This window comes from Salmo trutta, unplaced genomic scaffold, assembly GCF_901001165.1.
Source record: "Salmo trutta unplaced genomic scaffold, fSalTru1.1, whole genome shotgun sequence".
Lineage (NCBI taxonomy): Eukaryota > Metazoa > Chordata > Actinopteri > Salmoniformes > Salmonidae > Salmo > Salmo trutta.
In genome coordinates this window covers 1,250-6,667 of record NW_021822626.1, presented here as the reverse complement: position 1 = coordinate 6,667, position 5,418 = coordinate 1,250, and the positions used below count along the sequence as shown (strand labels likewise).

At 51.2% G+C, this 5,418-nt stretch overlaps 1 pseudogene; it reads right to left on the bottom strand.

Moving 5' to 3' along the window:
* Positions 1 to 767: 767 nt before the first annotated feature.
* Positions 768 to 5,163, bottom strand: LOC115183046 (glutamate receptor ionotropic, NMDA 2B pseudogene; annotated as a pseudogene).
* Between the last annotated feature and the right edge of the window lie 255 nt (positions 5,164 to 5,418).

Sequence of the window (5,418 nt, the reverse complement as noted above, 5' to 3'; positions counted from 1 at the left end):
GAGGTGGCTGGGGAGAGTATTACAGAGGGCAAATATACCAGGGTTAGAGGTGGCTGGGGAGAGTATTACAGAGGACAAATATACCAGGGTTAGTAGCTGTGCCGTTATCTAAAAGCACTGGGCAGTGGCAAACAAATACGGCATAACGTAAGAGGCCTACGCTGAAATGACATCTGACAGCTTCCTGTGAGACAATACAGCAGGCAGAGCTTCCGAAGTGAGCTAGACTCAGTTAGGCTTTGAACTGCAACCAGAAACGCTTGTGCGAGAGAAAGCTCAGAGCATCCCCAGGTGCTGCCATGATACAGCAACAGAAATAGCACTCAGCCGCTCCCAACAAGCCCCGAATCAGTGGAGGAAACAGGATTTTTGTAAGCAGCCAAACCCACTTTGGTGTCCCAACAGGATGCCCAACAATCCCCCAACACATAGAGGCAGAGTGGCAAAACACAGAGTAGGGTGGAACTGCCCCGGAATGCAATACCACGCTCAGTTCCACAGAGCAGCGCAATGGGCTACTGTTCTCAGACTGAAATGCCACTGGGACCAATTAAAGCGCTGGCAAAGCAAAGCGCGGCAGAATGCTCCGCATCACAACCAGTTCAAAAGGCCCAGCAGAGGAAAGGAGAGGGTCCGGGTGTGGGGGTGCAGCATGGGGATGGGGGGCTGTTTAGGGAGGGAGATGTGTGTGTATGTGTGTGTTACTCTTTGTGTGTGCAGATGTTGAAAGATTTCAAAGGGTTGACTGGCGATCCGCCCAGATTTACCTGAGCACCTCATTGGGGTTCCCAGCAATGGGCCCCTTCTTGTCCGTGGCCCCGTGGCACTCAGACTTCATCAGGGTGTGTGCCCCCCTGTCGAGCATCATGGTGGAGGTTGCCATGGCGATGACAGCCACCCCATCGCGCACGCGAGCCTCCAGGCCGTAGTCCCACTCGTCATACGACACAGAGATTAAACCTGTAGAGAGACAGAGAGAGAGAGATGAGAAGGAGGGGGTGGATAGAGAGAGCAAGAGAGAGAGAGAAATGAGGGAAGAGGCCGAAACAGATATAGTGATGAGAATAGGAAGAAAGGGAGAGCAGAAAGAGAGAGATCCATAACATACAGTCGACAGAGGAGACAGTGGCAGGAGGGAGATAGAGAAAGAGAGTAGAGGAAAAGGGGCTAAACACACTATGAGGCGTGTGCCACACACCACTGCCAGCCACCCCTCTCCTCTCTTCTCAGTCAAACTGCATCCTCACACCCTCTCTGTCTGCGACGGCCCACTTGACAGGGTCTGGCCAATCCATTACCAGGCAACTGGACAGAAATAGACAGACAGCATCCAACCTGTAGACCCACGGGGCTCTGGGATGACAGCTCAGTCTCTCCAGGACCATATCTAATGTCACACTCTGTTGACACTTTCTCAAGGCTTTTATAGTCACCCTACAAAAAGGATATTATAGAACTACAGTGTGTGCATGCTAGTGGAAAGGGTTGGTTGGTTGGTAGCCAGTTGGACCTGTCCATCTCAGGACATGAGGAAAATGTTGCATCAACTTAGAAAATCTCATCTCCCTTAGCGATGGGGGTAAACAGGAAGTGGGGGACAGTGGCGTTGACTTGGAGGTGTATGAGCACGTGTGCTCTGAGAACCAGACGCCTTGTCCTTCCATTTGAACTGCAGTAGTCCTCTACTCCCCGCCCCTCCTTCTCGTTCTAACTGTTGATTGGAGGACCTGATTACAAAACCACGCCATTGGTGCCAGACAGCTCATCATCGTCTGTGATGTAAGACTAGGAGGGTCACATGCTAAATACGTTAGCAATATCTGTGCGTCATGAGAAGTGTGTTAAAGTTAATTGCGAAAGAGAGAGGGATAGAGGAGGAGAGAGAGGGATAGAGGAGGAGAGAGAGGGATAGAGGAGGAGAGAGAGGGATAGAGGAGGAGGAGGAGAGAGAGGGATAGAGGCGGAAGAGGAGAGAGAGGGATAGAGGAGGAGGAGGAGAGAGAGGGATAGAGGAGGAGGATGAGAGAGAGGGATAGAGGAGGAGGAGGAGGAGGAGAGAGAGGGATAGAGGAGGAGGAGGAGGAGAGAGAGGGATAGAGGCGGAAGAGGAGAGAGAGGGATAGAGGAGGAGGAGAGAGAGGGATAGAGGAGGAGCGAGAGGGATAGAGGAGGAGGAGGATGAGGAGAGAGGGATAGAGGAGGAGGAGGAGAGAGAGGGATAGAGGAGGAGGAGGAGAGAGAGGGATAGAGGACGAGGAGGAGAGAGGGATAGAGGAGGAGGAGGAGGAGGAGAGAGGGATAGAGGAGGATGAGGAGAGAGGGATAGAGGAGGAGGAGAGAGAGGGATAGAGGAGGAGGAGGAGAGAGAGGGATAGAGGACGAGGAGGAGAGAGGGATAGAGGAGGAGGAGGAGGAGGAGAGAGGGATAGAGGAGGATGAGGAGAGAGGGATAGAGGAGGAGGAGAGAGAGGGATAGAGGAGGGAGGAGGAGAGAGAGGGATAGAGGACGAGGAGGAGAGAGAGATAGAGGAGGAGGAGGAGGAGGAGGACAGAGGGATAGAGGAGGAGGAGGAGGAGAGAGGGATAGAGGAGGAGAGAGAGGGATAGAGGAGGAGGAGGAGGAGGACAGAGGGATAGAGGAGGATGAGGAGAGAGGGATAGAGGAGGAGAGAGAGGGATAGAGGAGGAGGAGGAGGAGGAGAGAGGGATAGAGGAGGATGAGGAGAGAGGGATAGAGGAGGAGGAGGAGGAGAGAGAGGGGATAGAGGAGGAGGAGGAGGAGGAGGAGGACAGAGGGATAGAGGAGGATGAGGAGAGAGGGATAGAGGAGGAGGAGAGAGAGGGATAGAGGAGGAGCGAGAGGGATAGAGGAGGAGGAGGATGAGGAGAGAGGGATAGAGGACGAGGAGGAGAGAGGGATAGAGGAGGAGGAGGAGGAGGACAGAGGGATAGAGGAGGATGAGGAGAGAGGGATAGAGGAGGAGGAGAGAGAGGGATAGAGGGAGGAGCGAGAGGGATAGAGGAGGAGGGAGGATGAGGAGAGAGGGATAGAGGAGGAGGAGGAGAGAGAGGGATAGAGGAGGAGGAGGAGAGAGAGGGATAGAGGACGAAGAGGAGAGAGAGATAGAGGAGGAGGAGGAGGAGGACAGAGGGATAGAGGAGGATGAGGAGAGAGGGATAGAGGAGGAGGAGGAGAGAGAGGGATAGAGGAGGAGGAGGAGAGAGAGGGATAGAGGAGGAGGAGGAGAGAGAGATAGAGGAGGAGGAGGAGGAGGACAGAGGGATAGAGGAGGAGGAGGAGGAGAGGGATAGAGAACGAGGAGGAGAGAGGGATAGAGGAGGAGGAGGAGGAGGAGAGAGGGATAGAGGCGGAAGAGGAGAAGAGAGGGATAGAGGAGGAGCGAGAGGGATAGAGGAGGAGGAGGAGGAGGACAGAGGGATAGAGGACGAGGAGGAGAGAGGGATAGAGGAGGAGGAGGAGGAGAGAGGGATAGAGGAGGATGAGGAGAGAGGGATAGAGGAGGAGGAGAGAGAGGGATAGAGGAGGAGGAGGAGAGAGGGGGATAGTGAAGGGGGAGGAGGTGAGATTGAGATACTGTAGCTCCCCAGAGTGCCACTTAAGGAACGCATCAGTGGAATTACCTATGAGGATTGGAGTCCATTAAACATGGCCGAAAAGTATTTAGCATGCCTGTTAACAAATTAACATGTTAGCGTGCACCTTGGCTTCACACTGAACCATCGCAAACACCAGGCATTAACTATATCGCGTACCACATTATTTTTACTCGAAATGAGTTAGTAAGTTCTCCATTAAAGGTATAGGCCTACATGTGCTAGAAATATGAACATAGTGAGACAATTCACATTCTGAAGGTTACTGTAAGGCCTATAATGTAAATTCATCAAACAGTGATAAACTGAAGTGTTGATGTTGACAGTTTGACACAAAACACCCTTAATTCATGCAGTATCTGCCATCTGTCACAGACTAATGTGCAGGACAAACCTTCTCAAGGGACAGTTAAAACCTGCAGAAAAACATGTTCATTACCCTGCCCACTCCACCATCACACATCATATGATTTACATAGCTAACACGGTAATATATTATTAAGGGCCATATCCATCAACTTGAGATGCAAGCGATTTACAATGATTTATCGTAAATCATGCAGAAATATCAATGTAAGATTTTGCACCCAAAAATGTGCATTGCATGCATGGATTTCAGGTTAGGATTTGATCAGTACCAGCTACCTGATCCCACATATTCCCAACTATAAATCAACATCAAAACCACAACCAATCATAGACTTTAAATGGAGATAAATCACATAGAACTTCTTCCAAACCAACCTGTAGGGAACTCGGCAGGGATCACTTCAGCGTCCCCAGCTACCAGTGAGGGGACGATCCAGGTGTAGCCGTAGCCTGTGATCCCTACGGAGTGGGCCACTTCGAAGATGGTGTTGGCCTCCTCCTTAGTGCAGTACAGCAGGATGACGGGGCTCTGCAGCTTCTTCAGCTGGTTCTGGATCTTCGAGTCTCCATCGTCCACTGACATGTCCAGCAGCAGAACCTCCTCCAGCTCCCAGCCCACAAAGCTGTTCTCTATGGTGCTCCGGATCTACAGGATAGAGGAAGGGACGGAGGGACCAGGGAGGAAGAGGTAGGTGGGTCAGAGGTAGGGTTGGGTATGATAACATGTAATATTGAGTTATCACAAAAAGTGTTCAACGACATTTAGGAAGAGTGTGTGACGGGTCTGAAGGGCCATTTGACAAGGCCAATCAGATTTCTCTCGACGTAACAGATGTAAATACCTACAGACACTTCCTGACTACAAGTTGAGATTAGCCGCCGGCTTAGTAGTTGCCTTCCTATCACTATCCTAGAAGTTAAGACTATAAGTCCACGGTGACGTTAGAATCTGCTCATGGACTGCCTGGTGGCAGTACTCAAATGAAGGAGGGAAAAAGAGAGAGCTACCTTGTCGTGAGGGTGTGTATTGGTTACCTTGGTGACAAAGTCCAGGTATCCGGGGTAGTATGTGGTGACGATGGAGAAGATGTACCAGTCGTACTCCTCCATGATGTTGAGCATGACCGAGGCCTGCTGCTCGATGGACGGGCCGAACTGGAAGAACATAGAGTTGTCATCCTGGGGGGAACAGAAGAGTGGGGGTTAGTAATGCTATGTTACATGTCCACATTGAATATTGAACTGGAGAGGAGGTGTCTAGACAACTCTGCAGTTTTTTCCCCAATACTGTATGTGTGTGTGTGTGTGTGGCCGTGTTTCTGTGTGTGTCAGTGTGTGCGTCGGAGTGTAAAACCAGCCGTGTCTGTCAGCCAGGCAGGGTATTGAAATCTCTTTGGCTTAGGAATCCGTGCTTCACTCAACATCAAAGCCTAA